Genomic DNA, 17924 nt, shown 5'->3' on the forward strand with positions numbered 1-17924 from the left:
ATATCTGTACACTGACTGGTGTCTCTCAGTCCCTCTCAGGGAGATATCTGCACACTGACTGGTATCTCTCAGTCCCCTCTCTCTCAGCGAGATATCTGTACACTAACTGGTGTCTCAGTCCCTCTCTCTCAGGGAGATATCTGTACACTGACTGGTGTCTCTCAGTCCCTCTCAGGGAGATATCTGCACACTGACTGGTATCTCTCAGTCCCCTCTCTCTCAGCGAGATATCTGTACACTAACTGGTGTCTCAGTCCCTCTCTCTCAGGGAGATATCTGTACACTGACTGGTGTCTCTCAGTCCCTCTCTCTCAGGGAGATATCTGTACACTGACTGGTGTCTCTCAGCCCCCCTCTCTCAGGTAGATATCTGTACACTGATTGGTGTCTCTCAGTCCCTCTCTCTCAGGGAGATATCTGTACACTGGCTGGTGTCTCTCAGTCCCTCTCTCTCAGGGAGATATCTGTACACTGACTGGTGTCTCTCAGTCCCTCTCCCTCAGGGAGATATCTGTACACTGACTGGTGTCTCTCAGTCCCTCTCTCTCAGGAAGATATCTGTACACTGACTGGTGTCTCTCAGTCCCTCTCCCTCAGGGAGATATCTGTACACTGACTGGTGTCTCTCAGTCCCTCTCTCTCAGGGAGATATCTGAATACTGACTGGTGTCTCTCAGTTCCTCTCTCTCAGGGAGATATCTGTACACTGACTGGTGTCTCTCAGTCCCTCTCTCTCAGGGAGATATCTGTACACTGACTGGTGTCTCTCAGTCCCCTCTCTCTCAGGGAGATATCTGTACACTGACTGGTGTCTCTCAGTTCCTCTCTCTCAGGGAGATATCTGTACACTGACAGGTGTCTCTCAGTCCCTCTCTCTCAGGGAGATATCTGTACACTGACAGGTGTCTCTCAGTCCCTCTCTCTCGGAGATATCTGTACACTGACTGGTGTCTCTCAGTCCCACTCTCCCAGGGAGATATCTGTACACTGACTGGTGTCTCTCAGTCCCTCTCTCTCAGGGAGATATCTGCACACTGACTGGTGTCTCTCAGTCCCTCTCTCTCAGGGAGATATCTGTACACTGACTGGTGTCTCTCAGTCCCACTCTCTCTCAGGGAGATATCTGTACACTGACTGGTGTCTCTCAGTCCCTCTCTCTCAGGGAGATATCTGTACACTGACTGGTGTCTCAGTCTCTCTCTCTCAGGGAGATATCTGTACACTGACTGGTGTCTCTCAGTCCCTCTCTCTCAGGGAGATATCTGTACACTGACAGGTGTCTCTCAGTCCCTCTCTCTCGGGGAGATATCTGCCCACTGACTGGTGTCTCTCAGTCCTCTCTCTCAGGGAGATATCTGTACACTGACTGGTGTCTCTCAGTCCCTCTCTCTCAGGGAGATATCTGTACACTGACTGGTGTCTCTCAGTCCCCCTCTCTCAGGGAGATATCTGTGCACTGACTGGTGTCTCTCAGTCCCTCTCTCTCGGGGAGATATCTGTACACTGACTGGTGTCCCTCAGTCCCCCTCTCTCAGGGAGATATCTGTACACTGACTGGTGTCTCTCAGTCCCTCTCTCTCGGGGAGATATCTGTACATTGACTGGTGTCTCTCAGTCCCTCTCTCAGGGAGATATCTGTACACTGACTGGTGTCTCTCAGTCCCTCTCTCTCAGGGAAATATTTGAACACTGATTGGTGTCTCTCAGTCCCACTCTCTCTCAGGGAGATATCTGTACACTGACTGGTGTCTCTCAGTCCCTCTCTCTCAGGGAGATATCTGTCCACTGACTGGTGTCTCTCAGTCCCCTCTCTCTCAGGGAGATATCTGTACACTGACTGGTGTCTCTCAGTCCCTCTCTCTCAGGGAGATATCTGTACACTGACTGGTGTCTCTCAGTCCCTCTCTCAGGGAGATATCTGTACACTGACTGGTGTCTCTCAGTCCCTCTCTCTCAGGGAGATATCTGTACACTGACTGGTGTCTCTCAGTCCCTCTCTCTCAGGGAGATATCTGTACATTGACTGGTGTCTCTCAGTCCCTCTCCCTCAGGGAGATATCTGTACATTGACTGGTGTCTCTCAGTCCCTCTCTCAGGGAGATATCTGTACATTGACTGGTGTCTCTCAGTCCCTCTCCCTCAGGGAGATATCTGTACACTGACTGGTGTCTCTCAGTCCCTCTCTCTCAGGGAGATATCTGTACATTGACTGGTGTCTCTCAGTCCCTCTCTCTCGGGGAGATATCTGTACATTGACTGGTGTCTCTCAGTCCCTCTCTCTCAGGGAGATATCTGTACACTGACTGGTGTCTCTCAGTCCCGCTCTCAGGGAGATATCTGTACACTGACTGGTGTCTCTCAGTCCCTCTCTCTCAGGGAGATATCTGTACACTGACTGGTGTCTCTCAGTCCCTCTCTCTCAGGGAGATATCTGTACACTGACTGGTGTCTCTCAGTCCCTCTCTCTCAGGGAGATATCTGTCCACTGACTGGTGTCTCTCAGTCCCCTCTCTCTCAGGGAGATATCTGTACACTGACTGGTGTCTCTCAGTCCCTCTCTCTCAGGGAGATATCTGTACACTGACTGGTGTCTCTCAGTCCCACTCTCTCTCAGGGAGATATCTGTACACTGACTGGTGTCTCTCAGTCCCTCTCTCTCAGGGAGATATCTGTACACTGACTGGTGTCTCAGTCTCTCTCTCTCAGGGAGATATCTGTACACTGACTGGTGTCCCTCAGTACCTCTCTCTCAGGGAGATATCTGTACACTGACTGGTGTCTCTCAGTCCCTCTCAGGGAGATGTCTGCACACTGACTGGTATCTCTCAGTCCCCTCTCTCTCAGCGAGATATCGGTACACTAACTGGTGTCTCAGTCCCTCTCTCTCAGGGAGATATCTGTACACTGACTGGTGTCTCTCAGTCCCTCTCTCTCAGGGAGATATCTGTACACTGACTGGTGTCTCTCAGCCCCCCTCTCTCAGGTAGATATCTGTACACTGATTGGTGTCTCTCAGTCCCTCTCTCTCAGGGAGATATCTGTACACTGGCTGGTGTCTCTCAGTCCCTCTCTCTCAGGGAGATATCTGTACACTGACTGGTGTCTCTCAGTCCCTCTCCCTCAGGGAGATATCTGTACACTGACTGGTGTCTCTCAGTCCCTCTCTCTCAGGAAGATATCTGTACACTGACTGGTGTCTCTCAGTCCCTCTCCCTCAGGGAGATATCTGTACACTGACTGGTGTCTCTCAGTCCCTCTCTCTCAGGGAGATATCTGTATACTGACTGGTGTCTCTCAGTTCCTCTCTCTCGGAGATATCTGTACACTGACTGGTGTCTCTCAGTCCCTCTCTCTCAGGGAGATATCTGTACACTGACTGGTGTCTCATTCTCTCTCTCTCAGGGAGATATCTGTACACTGACTGGTGTCTCTCAGTCCCTCTCCCTCAGGGAGATATCTGTACACTGACTGGTGTCTCTCAGTCCCTCTCTCTCAGGAAGATATCTGTACACTGACTGGTGTCTCTCAGTCCCTCTCCCTCAGGGAGATATCTGTACACTGACTGGTGTCTCTCAGTCCCTCTCTCTCAGGGAGATATCTGTATACTGACTGGTGTCTCTCAGTTCCTCTCTCTCGGAGATATCTGTACACTGACTGGTGTCTCTCAGTCCCTCTCTCTCAGGGAGATATCTGTACACTGACTGGTGTCTCCGTCTCTCTCTCTCAGGGAGATATCTGTACACTGACTGGTGTCTCTCAGTCCCTCTCTCTCAGGGAGATATCTGTACACTGACAGGTGTCTCTCAGTCCCTCTCTCTCGGGGAGATATCTGCCCACTGACTGGTGTCTCTCAGTCCTCTCTCTCAGGGAGATATCTGTACACTGACTGGTGTCTCTCAGTCCCTCTCTCTCAGGGAGATATCTGTACACTGACTGGTGTCTCTCAGTCCCCCTCTCTCAGGGAGATATCTGTACACTGACTGGTGTCTCTCAGTCCCTCTCTCAGGGAAATATTTGAACACTGATTGGTGTCTCTCAGTCCCACTCCCTCTCAGGGAGATATCTGTACACTGACTGGTGTCTCTCAGTCCCTCTCTCTCAGGGAGATATCTGTACACTGACTGGTGTCTCTCAGTCCCACTCTCTCTCAGGGAGATATCTGTACACTGACTGGTGTCTCTCAGTCCCTCTCTCTCAGGGAGATATCTGTACACTGACTGGTGTCTCAGTCTCTCTCTCTCAGGGAGATATCTGTACACTGACTGGTGTCTCTCAGTCCCTCTCTCTCAGGGAGATATCTGTACACTGACTGGTGTCTCTCAGTCCCTCTCTCTCAGGGAAATATTTGAACACTGATTGGTGTCTCTCAGTCCCACTCTCTCTCAGGGAGATATCTGTACACTGACTGGTGTCTCTCAGTCCCTCTCTCTCAGGGAGATATCTGTCCACTGACTGGTGTCTCTCAGTCCCCTCTCTCTCAGGGAGATATCTGTACACTGACTGGTGTCTCTCAGTCCCTCTCTCTCAGGGAGATATCTGTACACTGACTGGTGTCTCTCAGTCCCACTCTCTCTCAGGGAGATATCTGTACACTGACTGGTGTCTCTCAGTCCCTCTCTCTCAGGGAGGTATCTGTACACTGACTGGTGTCTCAGTCTCTCTCTCTCAGGAAGATATCTGTACACTGACTGGTGTCTCTCAGTCCCTCTCTCTCAGGGAGATATCTGTACAATGACTGGTGTCTCTCAGTCCCCTCTCTCTCGGGGAGATATCTGCCCACTGACTGGTGTCTCTCAGTCCTCTCTCTCAGGGAGATATCTGTACACTGACTGTCTCTCAGTCCCTCTCTCAGGGAGATATCTGTACACTGACTGGTGTCTCTCAGTCCCTCTCTCTCAGGGAGATATCTGTACACTGACTGGTGTCTCTCAGTCCCTCTCTCTCAGGGAGATATCTGTACACTGACTGGTGTCTCTCAGTCCCTCTCTCTGGGAGATATCTGTACATTGACTGGTGTCTCTCAGTCCCTCTCTCTCAGGGAGATATCTGTACACTGACTGGTGTCTCTCAGTCCCTCTCCCTCAGGGAGATATCTGTACACTGACTGGTGTCTCTCAGTCCCTCTCTCTCAGGGAGATATCTGTGCACTGACTGGTGCCTCTCAGTCCCTCTCTCTCGGGGAGATATCTGTACACTGACTGGTGTCTCTCAGTCCCTCTCCCTCAGGGAGATATCTGTACACTGACTGGTGTCTCTCAGTCCCTCTCTCTCAGGGAGATATCTGTACACTGACTGGTGTCTCTCAGTCCCTCTCTCTCAGGGAGATATCTGTCCACTGACTGGTGTCTCTCAGTCCCCTCTCTCTCAGGGAGATATCTATACACTGACTGGTGTCTCTCAGTCCCTCTCCCTCAGGGAGATATCTATACACTGACTGGTTTCTCTCAGTCCCTCTCACTCAGGGTGATATCTGTACACTGACTGGTGTCTCTCAGTCCCTCTCTCTCAGGGAGATATCTGTACACTGACTGGTGTCTCTCAGTCCCTCTCACTCAGGGAGATATCTGTACGCTGACCGGTGTCTCTCAGTCCCTCTCACTCAGGGAGATATCTGTACACTGACTGGTGTCTCTCAGTCCCTCTCCCTCAGGGAGATATCTGTACACTGACTGGTGTCTCTCAGTCCCTCTCTCTCAGGGAGATATCTGTACACTGACTGGTGTCTCTCAGTCCCTCTCTCTCAGGGAGATATCTGTCCACTGACTGGTGTCTCTCAGTCCCCTCTCTCTCAGGGAGATATCTATACACTGACTGGTGTCTCTCAGTCCCTCTCCCTCAGGGAGATATCTATACACTGACTGGTTTCTCTCAGTCCCTCTCACTCAGGGTGATATCTGTACACTGACTGGTGTCTCTGTGTCCCTCTCTCCCTTCAAGACAGAACACAAGTCAACAACCTTTGCACAATGCATATTGTGTTGCTGATCTCTGCAAACTTTGCAACCTTCTGAGACATTGTTTAAGAGGCCTCGCGTTTGATAAGGAGATTAAAATGTTAATATTTGACTATAGCCAGTGGACTCAGGACACAACGGAAGAATGGCAACTCAACCAACTCCTCCCATATACCGGAGAAAGAAGGGAATGGCCTTTTGCAGCAAGCGGACTGATTTACTCAGAAGAATAAAAGACAATGATTCTATAGACTCTGGAACAGTACCCATGGATTGGAGGGTAGCTAATGTTACCTCACTATTCAAAAAAGGTGGTAGAGAGAAAACGGGGAATCATAGACCAGTAAGCCTGACATCGGTAGTAGGCAAAATGCTAGAGTCCATTATAAAAGATGTAATAGCCGAGCACTTGGAAAACAGTGACAGGATCGGACAAAGTCAACATGGATTTACAAAAGGTAAATCATGCTTGACTAATCTACTGGAATTTTTTGAGGATGTAACTGGTAGAATAGATAAGGGAGAACCAGTGGATGTGGTGTATTTGGATTTTCAGAAGGCTTTCGATAAGGTCCCGCATAAGAGATTAGCGTGTAAAGTTGAAGCACATGGGATTGGGGGCAAGGTACTGACTTGGGTAGAGAACTGGTTGGCAGACAGGAAGCAAAGAGTTGGAATAAACGGGTCTTTTTCCGAGTGGCAGGCAGTGACTAGTGGGGTACCGCAGGGATCGGTGCTAGGACCCCAGCTGTTCGCAATATATATAAATGATCTAGACGAGGGAACTAGATGTAATATCTCCAAGTTAGTAGATGACACAAAGCTGGGTGGGCGTGTGTGTTGTGAGGAGGATGCCGCGAAACTCCAGTATGATTTGGACAGGTTGGGTGATTATACTGCATTTGCCATGCATCTGCCCAATGTGGATAAATGCGAGGTTATCCACTTTGGTGGCAAAAACAGGAAGGCAGATTATTATCTGAACTGCAATAGATTGGGAGAAGGGGAAGTGCAACAAGACCTGGGTGTCCTTGTGCACCAGTCGCTGAAGGTAAGCATGCAGGTGAAGCAGGCGGTTAGAGTTTAGAAGAATGAGAGGAGATCTCATTGAAACTTATAAAATTCTAACAGGACTAGACAGACTAGATGCAGGAAGGATGTTCCCGATGGTCGGGGAGTCCAGAACCAGGGGTCACAGTCTAAGGATAAGGGGTAAGCCATTTAGGACAGAGATGAGGAGGAATTTCTTTACCCAGAGAGTGGTGAACCTGTGGAATTCTCTACCACACAAGGCATTTGAGGCCAATTCATTAAATATATTCAAGAAGGAGTTAGATATATTTCTTAAGGCTAAAGGGATCAAGGGATATGGGGAGAAAGCAGGGACACGGTACTGAATCTGGATGATCAGCCATGATCTCATTGAATAGCGGAACAGGGTCGAGGGGCCGAATGGCCTACTCCTGCTCCTATCTTCTGTGTTTCTATGTTACAAGGATAGGTCTGCAGTGGGAAGAGGGGCGTGACTTGGTCGGTCTGCCCAAAGAACCGACAATCAACACGAACTGACCATCCGTGGGTGATCGTATGTATGTCCTATCCACAACCTATGTTGGTGGTGGCGGGCATTGTAGTGCAGTTTTGACATTGGATTGTAACCTTTGATCTCTGACCTCTCAATAAAGTTGAGGTAAGTCAGAATCCGCGTTTGTGTCAATTACTGACTCATAATTCTCGGGTCAGAATCCTGAACCTGTGATGTCCCGAAAGGCAACCTCTTAAACCCTCCTCCTTTCAGACGCTCCTTAAAACCTACCTCTTTGACCACGCTTTTAGTCACCTGTTCCTAATATCTCCTCATGTTGCTCGCTGTCAAATTCTGTTTGATTGATTCTTGGGATGTTTTACTACATTAAAGGTATTGGATAAATACCAGTTGCTGTTGTTCAAAGATATGTACGTCAATATGGGAGAGTTTTCAATTAAGCACACACAGTGTGTAAGTTAATGTTTTATATGTGTTCTTCAAATCGGCATTTATATCATTTAAAACATAAAGGAAATGGCCTAACTATAAGTCACCACATTAGAATTATAAATCCAAGCAATATGTCTATAATTGAAGGCAGCTTGTGTACAATGTTTGTTCTGGACCGATGGACATTGTGAGACATTCTGGACATTTTTACATGCAATAGCACCCTCTGGTGGCAGTTATTGTGGTAACAGTTTGTATGCTGGAAAGGTCATCTGTAAGAAGTCACACAACACCAGGTTATAGTCCAACAGCTTTATTTGAAATCACAAGCTTTCGGAGCGCTGCTCCTTCTTCAGGTGAAGTGGAGAAATGCATAAAGACACAGCTTATATAGTCAGAGAATCATGTCAGATGTTTACAGGTAACCTTTCCAACTGCCATTTATCGCACCTCGGCAGAGAGATAATCACAGCAGTCAAAAGGTGTGAATGGTGTCCAAACAGGCCAGTCAGGGAAACATTACATCAAAGAACAATGAGGAGGGGTCACAAGGGGTCAAATATTGCAGATGCTGGGGTCTGTATGAAAAACAAAAAAACAGACAAAAAACATTTTTTTTGGCTGGAAATCACAGCAAAGGTCATCTGATCTTTCTTCCTGTGTGAGGTCATTTGACCTTTGTTCCTTTCTTCCTGTGAGAGGTCATTTGACCTTCCTACCTTTCTTCCTGTGAGAGGTCATTTGACCTTCCTACCTTTCTTCCTGTTGACCCCAGGAAGCAGTTTTGCCAGGAAGAACCTGACTTGAGTAATGGAGAATCTGCCGTGAGAGGTTCCATTTACAATCTAATGTAATCTGATTTCATATGTTAGGCCAAGCGCCATATCTGTGAGTATCTCTGGTTCTTAGCATAATAGCAATGTTGTCAGAGTAATATTTTGATAATACTATGTTCATAAAAGGTTAATATTTAATAGTTACAGAAGTTAGTTCAAATGTTAGTTAGTTATACAATTAGTCCATTCTACTGTTGTAAATATGTTTATATCTTATGTAATATCGAATGTATAGTACTCAGTTTATGTACAAAACATACTTTGTCTTTGTTTACAGTTTCACAAATTTGTTCAAGTAAAGCTTCAAAACAGCAACCGCTTCAGAAGAATTATTTTTGAATGAGTGTTTAACTTGCTGGATAGCTAGATAGGAGCACATCTAGCGCGACCAGTACAATGTTCATTGGAGGTGCTGCAACCAAGTTTCACTAGATCGATCCCTGGGAGGAGAGGGTTGTCCTGTAATGAGAGGTTGTGTAGATTGGGTCGACACTCTCTGGTGTTTAGGGGAATGAGAGGGGATCTCATTGACACATGTAAGATTCTGAGGGGGATTGACAGGGTCGATGCTGAGAGGTTGTTTCCCCCTGGCTGGAGAGTCTAGAACCAGGGGGCACAGTCTCAGGATAAGGGGTCGGCCATTTAGGACCGAGATGAGGAGGAATTTCTTCACTCAGAGGGTGGTGAATCTTTGGAATTCTCTGCCCCAGAGGGCTATGGAAGAGAGTTTAGAGGGAGCATTATTCTGTATCTAATCCCGTGCTGTACCTGTCCTGGGAGTGTTTGATGAGACAGTGTTGAGGGAGCATTATTCTGTATCTAACTCGTGCTGTACCTGTCCTGGGAGTGTTTGATGGGACAGTGTAGAGGGAGCTTTACTCTGTATCTAATCCCGTGCTGTACCTGTCCTGGGAGTGTTTGATGGGACAGTGTAGAGGGAGCTTTACTCTGTATCTAATCCCGTGCTGTACCTGCCCTGGGAGTGTTTGATGGGACAGTGTAGAGGGAGCTTTACTCTGTATCTAACCCATGCTGTACCTGCCCTGGGAGTGTTTGATGGGACAGTGTAGAGGGAGCTTTACTCTGTATCTAACCCGTGCTGTACCTGCCCCGGGAGTGTTTGATGGGACAGTGTAGAGGGAGCTTTACTCTGTATCTAATCCCGTGCTGTACCTGTCCTGGGAGTGTTTGATGGGACAGTGTAGAGTGAGCTTTACTCTGTATCTAACCCGTGCTGTACCTGCCCTGGGAGTGTTTGATGGGACAGTGTAGAGTGAGCTTTACTCTGTATCTAACCCGTGCTGTACCTGTCCTGGGAGTGTTTGATGGGACAGTGTAGAGTGAGCTTTACTCTGTATCTAACCCGTGCTGTACCTGCCCCGGGTGTGTTTGATGGGACAGTGTAGAGGGAGCTTTACTCTGTATCTAATCCCGTGCTGTACCTGTCCTGGGAGTGTTTGATGGGACAGTGTAGAGTGAGCTTTACTCTGTATCTAATCCCGTGCTGTACCTGTCCTGGGAGTGTTTGATGGGACAGTGTAGAGTGAGCTTTACTCTGTATCTAATCCCGTGCTGTACCTGTCCTGGGAGTGTTTGATGGGACAGTGTAGAGGAAGCATTACTCTGTATCTAACCCGTGCTGTACCTGTTCGGGGAGTGTCTGATGGGACAGTGTAGAGGGAGCTTTACTCTGTATCTAACCCGTGCTGTACCTGCCCTGGGAGTGTTTGATGGGACACTGTAGAGGGAGCTTTACTCTGTATCTAATCCCGTGCTGTACCTGCCCTGGGAGTGTTTGATGGGACAGTGTAGAGTGAGCTTTACTCTGTATCTAACCCGTGCTGTACCTGCCCTGGGAGTGTTTGATGGGACAGTGTAGAGGGAGCTTTACTCTGTATCTAACCCGTGCTGTACTTGCCCTGGGAGTATTAGATGGGACAGTGTAGAGGGAGCTTTACTCTGTATTTAATCCCGTGCTGTACCTGCCCTGGGAGTGTTTGATGGGACAGTGTAGAGTGAGCTTTACTCTGTATCTAACCCGTGCTGTACCTGCCCTGGGAGTGTTTGATGGGACAGTGTAGAGGGAGCTTTACTCTGTAATAACCCGTGCTGTACCTGCCCTGGGAGTGTTTGATGGGGCAGTGTCGAGGGAGCTTTACTCTGTATCTAACCCCGTGCTGTACCTGCCCTGGGAGTGTTTGATGGGACAGTGTAGAGGGAGCTTTACTCTGTATCTAACCCGTGCTGTACCTGCCCTGGGAGTATTAGATGGGACAGTGTAGAGGGAGCTTTACCCTGTATCTAACCCGTGCTGTACCTGCCCTGGGAGTGTTTGATGGGACAGTGTAGAGGGAGCTTTACTCTGTATCTAACCCCGTGCTGTACCTGTCATGGGAGTGTCTGATGGGACAGTGTAGAGCGAGCTTTACTCTGTATCTAACCCGTGCTGTACCTGCCCTGGGAGTGTTTGATGGGACAGGGTGGAGGGAGCTTTACTCTGTATCTAACCCGTGCTGTACCTGCCGTGGGAGTGTTTGATGGGACAGTGTAGAGGGAGCTTTACTCTGTATCTAACCCGTGCTGTACCTGCCCTGGGAGTGTTTGATGGGACAGGGTGGAGGGAGCTTTACTCTGTATCTAACCCGTGCTGTACCTGCCCTGGGAGTGTTTGATGGGACAGTGTAGAGGGAGCTTTGCTCTGTATCTAACCCGTGCTGTACCTGCCCTGGGAGTGTTTGATGGGACAGTGTAGAGGGAGCTTTACTCTGTATCTAACCTGTGCCGTACCTGCCCTGGGATTGTTTGATGGGACAGTGTAGAGGGAGCTTTACTCTGTATCTAACCCATGCTGTACCTGCCCTGGGAGTGTTTGATGGGACAGTGTACAGGGAGCTTTACTCTGTATCTAACCCATGCTGTACCTGCCCTGGGAGTGTTTGATGGGACAGTGTAGAGGTAGCTTTACTCTGTATCTAAGCCGTGCTGTACCTGCCCTGGGAGTGTTTGATGGGACAGTGTAGAGGGAGCTTTACTCTGTATCTAACCCGTGCTGTACCTGCCCTGGGAGTGTTTGATGGGACAGTGTAGAGGGAGCTTTACTCTGTATCTAACCCATGCTGTACCTGCCCTGGGAGTGTTTGATGGGACAGTGTAGAGGGAGCTTTACTCTGTATCTAAGAACATAAGAAGTAGGAGCAGGAGTCGGCCATACGGCCCCTCGGGCCTGCTCCGCCATTCAATAGGACCATGGCTGATCCGAACCTAGACTCACGTCCACTTCCCTGCCCGCTCCCCGTAACCCCTAATTCCCTTATCAGCTAGGAACCTGCCACCTCCGTTTTAAATGTATTTAATGTCGCAGCTTCCACAGCTCACTGAGGTAGCAAATTCCATAGATTTACTACCCTCTGAGTGAAGAAGTTTCTCCTCATCTCAGTTTTGAAAGGGCAGCCCCTTATTCTAAGATTATGCCCCCTAATTCTAGTCTCACCCATCAGTGGAAACATCCTCCCCGCATCCACCCGATCAAGCCCCCTCACAATCTTATATGTTTCGATAAGATCGCCTCTCATTCTTCTGAACTCCAATGAGTAGAGTCCCAACCTACTCAACCTTTCCTCATACGTCAACCCCCTCATCTCTGGAATCAACCGAGTGAACCTTCTCTGAACCGCCTCGAGAGCAAGTATATCTTTTCTTAAATATGGAAACCAAAACTGCACGCAGTATTCCAGGTGTGGCCTCACCAATACCCTGTATAACTGCAGCAAGACGTCCCTGTTTTTATACTCCATCCCCTTGCAATAAAAGCCAAGATTCCATCGGCCTTCCTGATCACCTGCTGTTCCTGTACACTAACCTTTTGTGTTTCATGCACCAGGACCCCCAGATCCCTTTGTACTGTAGCACTTTGCAGTTTCTCTCCATTTAGATAACTTGCTCTTTGATTTTTTCTGCCAAAGTGCATAACCTCACACTTTCCAACATTATATTCCATCTGCCAAATCTCTGCCCACTCACTCAGCCTGTCATTGTCCTTTTGCAGGTTTTTTATGTCCTCCTCACTCACTGCTTTCCCTCCCATCTTTGTATCGTTAACAAACTTGGATATGTTGCACTCGGTCCCTTCCTCCAAATCGTTAATATAGATTGTAAAGAGTTGGGGTCCCAGCACTGACCCCTGCGGAACACCACTAGTTACTGATTGCCAACCCGAGAATGAACCATTTATCCTAACTCTGTTTTCTGTTAGATAGCCAATCTTCCACCCATGCCAGTATATTACCCCCAATCCCGTGATTTTTTATCTTGTGCAGTAATCTTGTGTGGAACCTTGTCAAATGTCTTTTGGAAGTCCAAATACACCACATCCACTGGTTCCCCTTTATCCACCCTGTTTGTTACATCCTCAAAGAATTCGAGCAAATTTGTCAAACATGACTTCCCCTTCATAAAACCATGCTGACTCTGTCCGATTAAATTACGCTTATCCAAATGTCCTGTTACTGCTTCCTTAATAATGGACTCCAACATTTTACCAACCACAGATGTTAGGCTAACTGGTCTATAGTTTCCAGCCTTTTGTCTACCTCCCTTTTTAAATAAGGGCGTTACATTAGCAGTTTTCCAATCTGCTGGGACCTTTCCTGAATCCAGGGAGTTTTGGAAAATTACCACCAATGCATCCGCAATCCCCACCGCTACTTCTCTCAAGACCCTAGGATGTAAGCCATCAGGTCCAGGGGATTTATCCGCCTTTAGTCCCATTATCTTACCGAGTACCACCTCCTTAGTGATTTTAATCGTGTTTAGCTCCTCCCCCCATAGCCCCGTTTGTCCAGTGTTGGGATATTTTTAGTGTCCTCTACTGTAAAGACTGATACAAAATATTTGTTCAGCGTATTTGCCACCTCCATGTTCCCCACTTCTAATTTCCCGGTCTCGTCCTCTAAGGGACCAACATTGACTTTAGCCACCCTTTTTCTTTTTGTATAATTGTAGAAACTCTTGCTATCTGTTTTTATATTTTTTGCTAGTTTACTTTCATAATCTATCTTCCCTTTCTTAATTAATCTTTCAGTTATTGTTTGCTGGCTTTTAAATGCTTCCCAATCTTCTATCCTCCCACTAGATTTGGCTACTTTATATGCCCTTGTTTTCAGTCGGATACCATCCTTTATTACTTTACTTAGCCACGGATGGCTGTCTTTTCTTTTACGCCCCTTTTTCCTCAGTGGTTTCTTGGAAGTTGTGAAATATCTCCTTGAATGTACACCACTGCTCCTGTACCGTCTGACACCTTAATCTATTTTCCCAGTCCACTTTAGTCAACTCTGCTCTCATACCTTCATAGTCTCCTTTATTTAAGCTTAGTACGCTGGTTTGAGATCCAACTCTCTCACCCTCCAACTGAATTTGGAATTCAACCATGTTATGGTCACTCATTCCAAGGGGATCTTTTACTGGGACATTTTGTATTAATCCTGTCTCATTACAGAGGACCAGATCTAAGATTGCCTGCCCCCTGGTTGGTTCAGTTACATACTGCTCAAGCAACCCGTCCCTAATGCACTCCATGAACTCTTCCTCAAGGCTGCCCTGCCCAATTTGATTTGTCCAGTCAATATGAAAGTTAAAATCCCCCATGATTATAGCTGTTCCCTTATTACAAGCCCCAACTATTTCCTGATTTATACTCCGACCAACAGAGTTGCAACCACACACAGACGGAACACAGACACACACGACACACAGACCGAACACACATAGACAGACAGCACACACAGACCGAACACCCAGACAGACACACACACCACACACAGACCGAACACCCAGACAGACACACACACCACATGCAGACCGAAAACCCAGACAGACACACACACCACATGCAGACCGAACACCCAGACAGACACACACCACACACAGACCGAAAACCCAGACAGACACACAGACCGAACACCCAGACACACACACCACACACAGACCGAACACCCAGACACACACACCACACACAGACCGAACACCCAGACAGACACACACCACACACAGACCGAACACCCAGACACACAGACCGAACACCCAGACACACACACCACACACAGACCGAACACCCAGACACACACACCACACACAGACCGAACACCCAGACAGACACAGACACACACACCACACACAGACCGAACACCCAGACAGACACACACCACACACAGACCGAACACCCAGACAGACACACACCACACACAGACCGAATACACCAACATACACCAGACTGAACACACACATACCACAGACTGAACACACAGACAGACACACACCGCACAGACAGACTGAACACACAGACACACTGAACACACAGACACACACCACACACAGACTGAACACCCAGACACACAGACCGAACACAGACACACAGACTGAACACCCAGACACACAGACCGAACACAGACACACAGACCGAACACACAGACACACACCACACACAGACCGAACACACACCACACACAGACCGAACACACAGACAGACAGACACAGACCGAACACACACAGACCGAACACCCAGACACACAGACCATACACAGACCGAACACCCAGACACACAGACTGAACACACAGACACACACCACACACAGACCGAACACCCAGACCACACACAGACCGAACACACAGACCGAACACCCAGACACAGACCGAACACCCAGACACACACCACACACAGACCGAACACCCAGACACACAGACCGAACACCCAGACACACAGACCGAACACCCAGACACACGGACCGAACACACAGACATACACCACACACAGACCGAACACACAGACCGAACACCCAGACACAGACCGAACACCCAGACACACACCACACACAGACCGAACACCCAGACACACACCACACACAGACCGAACACCCAGACACACAGACCGAACACCCAGACACACGGACCGAACACACAGACATACACCACACACAGACCGAACACACAGACACCACACACAGACACCACACACAGACAAACACCACACACAGACCGAACACACAGACACACACCACAAACAGACTGAACAGACAGACACCAGACACAGACTGAACACACAGACAGACAGACAGACATGGAATGAAACAGCACAGAAGGAGGCCATTCGGCCCATCGTGCCTGTTCCGGCTCTTTGGAAGCACTATCCAACCAGTCCCACTCCCCCGCTCTTTCCACATAACTCAGCAAGTGTTTTCCCTTCAAGTATTTATCCAATTCCCTTGCTGTTGGTAATGGCGGCCGGTGTAAGGGGCCAGAGAGAGGCGGGCTGTGATTGGAGGAGAGGAGAGGCAGTGGGAGAAAGGAAGGCCATGATTGGAGGAGAGGAGGAAGAGCTGGAAAGAGGGCGGCTGTGATTGGAGGTGAGGAGAGGGAGCTGGAGAGAGGGAGGCTGTGATTGGAGGAGAGGAGGGGCAGTGGGAGAAAGGAAGGATGTGATTGGAGGAGAGGAGGGGGAACTGGAGAGAGGGAGGCTGTGATTGGAGGAGAGGAGAGGGAGCTGGAGAGAGGGACTCTGTGATTGGAGGAGAGGAGAGGGAGCGGGAGAGAGGGAGGCTGTGATTGGAGGAGAGGGAGCTGGAGAGAGGGACTCTGTGATTGGAGGAGAGGAGAGGGAGCGGTAGAGAGGGAGGCTGTGATTGGAGGAGAGGAGAGGGAGCGGGAGAGAGGGAGGCTGTGATTGGAGGAGAGGGAGGAGGCGAGAGGGAGGCTGTGATTGGAGGAGACGGGAAGTAGTGGGAGAGAGAGAGGCTGTGATTGGAGGAGTGTAAAGGGAGAGAGGGAGGCTGTGATTGGAGGAGTGTAAAGGGAGAGAGGGAGGCTGTGATTGGAGGAGAGCGAGCGGGAGAGAGGGAGGCTGTGATTGGAGGAGAGGAGAGGGAGCTGGAGAGAGGGAGGCTGTGATTGGTGGAGAGGAGATGGACCGGGAGAGAGGGAGGCTGTGATTGGAGGAGAGGAGAGGGAGCGGGAGAGAGGGAGGCTGTGATTGGAGGAGAGGAGAGGGCGCGGGAGAGAGGGAGGCTGTGATTGGAGGAGAGAAGAGGGCGCATGAGAGAGGGGGGCTGTGATTGGAGGAGAGGAGAGTGCAGGGGATCAATCATCCGTCTCCCCACCTCCTCCTTTCAACCACACTCTCTGACCCCTTCCTGCATGTTGTCCCTCCTCCCCTCCTACCCCTCACCCCCTTCCCCCTCTTAATCCCTCTCCCCTATCCCCTCCTCCCCCTCTCCCTCCCTCACCCCTCCACCCACTCCATTCCCTCTCCACTCCTCCCTCCCTCTCACCTCCTCCCCATCTCCACTTCTCCCATCTCCATTCCTCGCCTCCCCTCCATCTCTCCCCTCCTCCCCCTCTCCCCTCCCCCCTTCCGCTCTCCCCTCCTCACCTCGCCCCTCCTCCCCCCCCCTCCCCTCCCACTCTCCCCTTCCGCTTTCCCCTCCTCCCCCTCTCCCCTCACTTCTCCCCTCCCCTCCCTCTCTCCCCTTCCGCTCTCCCCCTCTCCCCTCCCCCTCTCCCCTTCCGCTCTCCCCTCCTCACCCTCTCCCCTTTCCCTCCCTCACCCCTCCACCCACTCCATTCCCTCGCCACTCCTCCCTCCCTCTCCTCCCTCCCTCTCACCTCCTCCCCACCTCCACTTCTCCCATCTCCATTCCTCGCCTCTCCTCCATCTCTGCCCTCCTCCCCATCTCCATTCATCTCCCCTCCTCACCTCTCCCCTCCTCCCCCTCTCCCCTTCCGCTCCTCCCCCTCTTCCTCCCTCACCCCTCTCCCCTTCCGCGCCCCCTCCTCCCCCTCTCCCTCCCTCACCCCTCTTCCCCGCCCCCTTCCGCGCTCCCCTCCTCACCCTCTTCCCCTCCTCCCCCTTTCCCTCCCTCACCCCTACTCCCCCTCTCTGCCATTCAATCATGACAGGCCCATCAACCAAACTCATTGCCCCACACTCACTGACAAACCGCCCTTTCTCTTGCAGGCCAAGCTGGCTCATAACAGGAGGGAGCAAGAACAAACAGCGGGAGGGTGCCAATTACGGCTGCACAACCCAATCCCCAAGGAGGAAGCTGTGCTGGAGATCAGTGGAGGGGCCGTCACCGAGGCCGTGGTACAAGGCGAGGCTGAAAC

The 17924-nt window shown here is 49.8% G+C and overlaps 1 long non-coding RNA gene across 1 annotated transcript in view; it reads left to right on the top strand.

Annotated features, from left to right (window-relative positions):
* The window catches only part of LOC147094570 (uncharacterized), a 66734-nt gene that overhangs the window by 11939 nt on the left and 36871 nt on the right, over positions 1–17924 (top strand). The gene's annotated exons all lie outside the window — the stretch shown is intronic.

The sequence above is a fragment of the Somniosus microcephalus genome, unplaced genomic scaffold (assembly GCF_052327205.1).
Source record: "Somniosus microcephalus isolate GS21.2 unplaced genomic scaffold, FLI_Smic_1.0 unresolved_chr1, whole genome shotgun sequence".
In the NCBI taxonomy this organism is placed as follows: domain Eukaryota; kingdom Metazoa; phylum Chordata; class Chondrichthyes; order Squaliformes; family Somniosidae; genus Somniosus; species Somniosus microcephalus.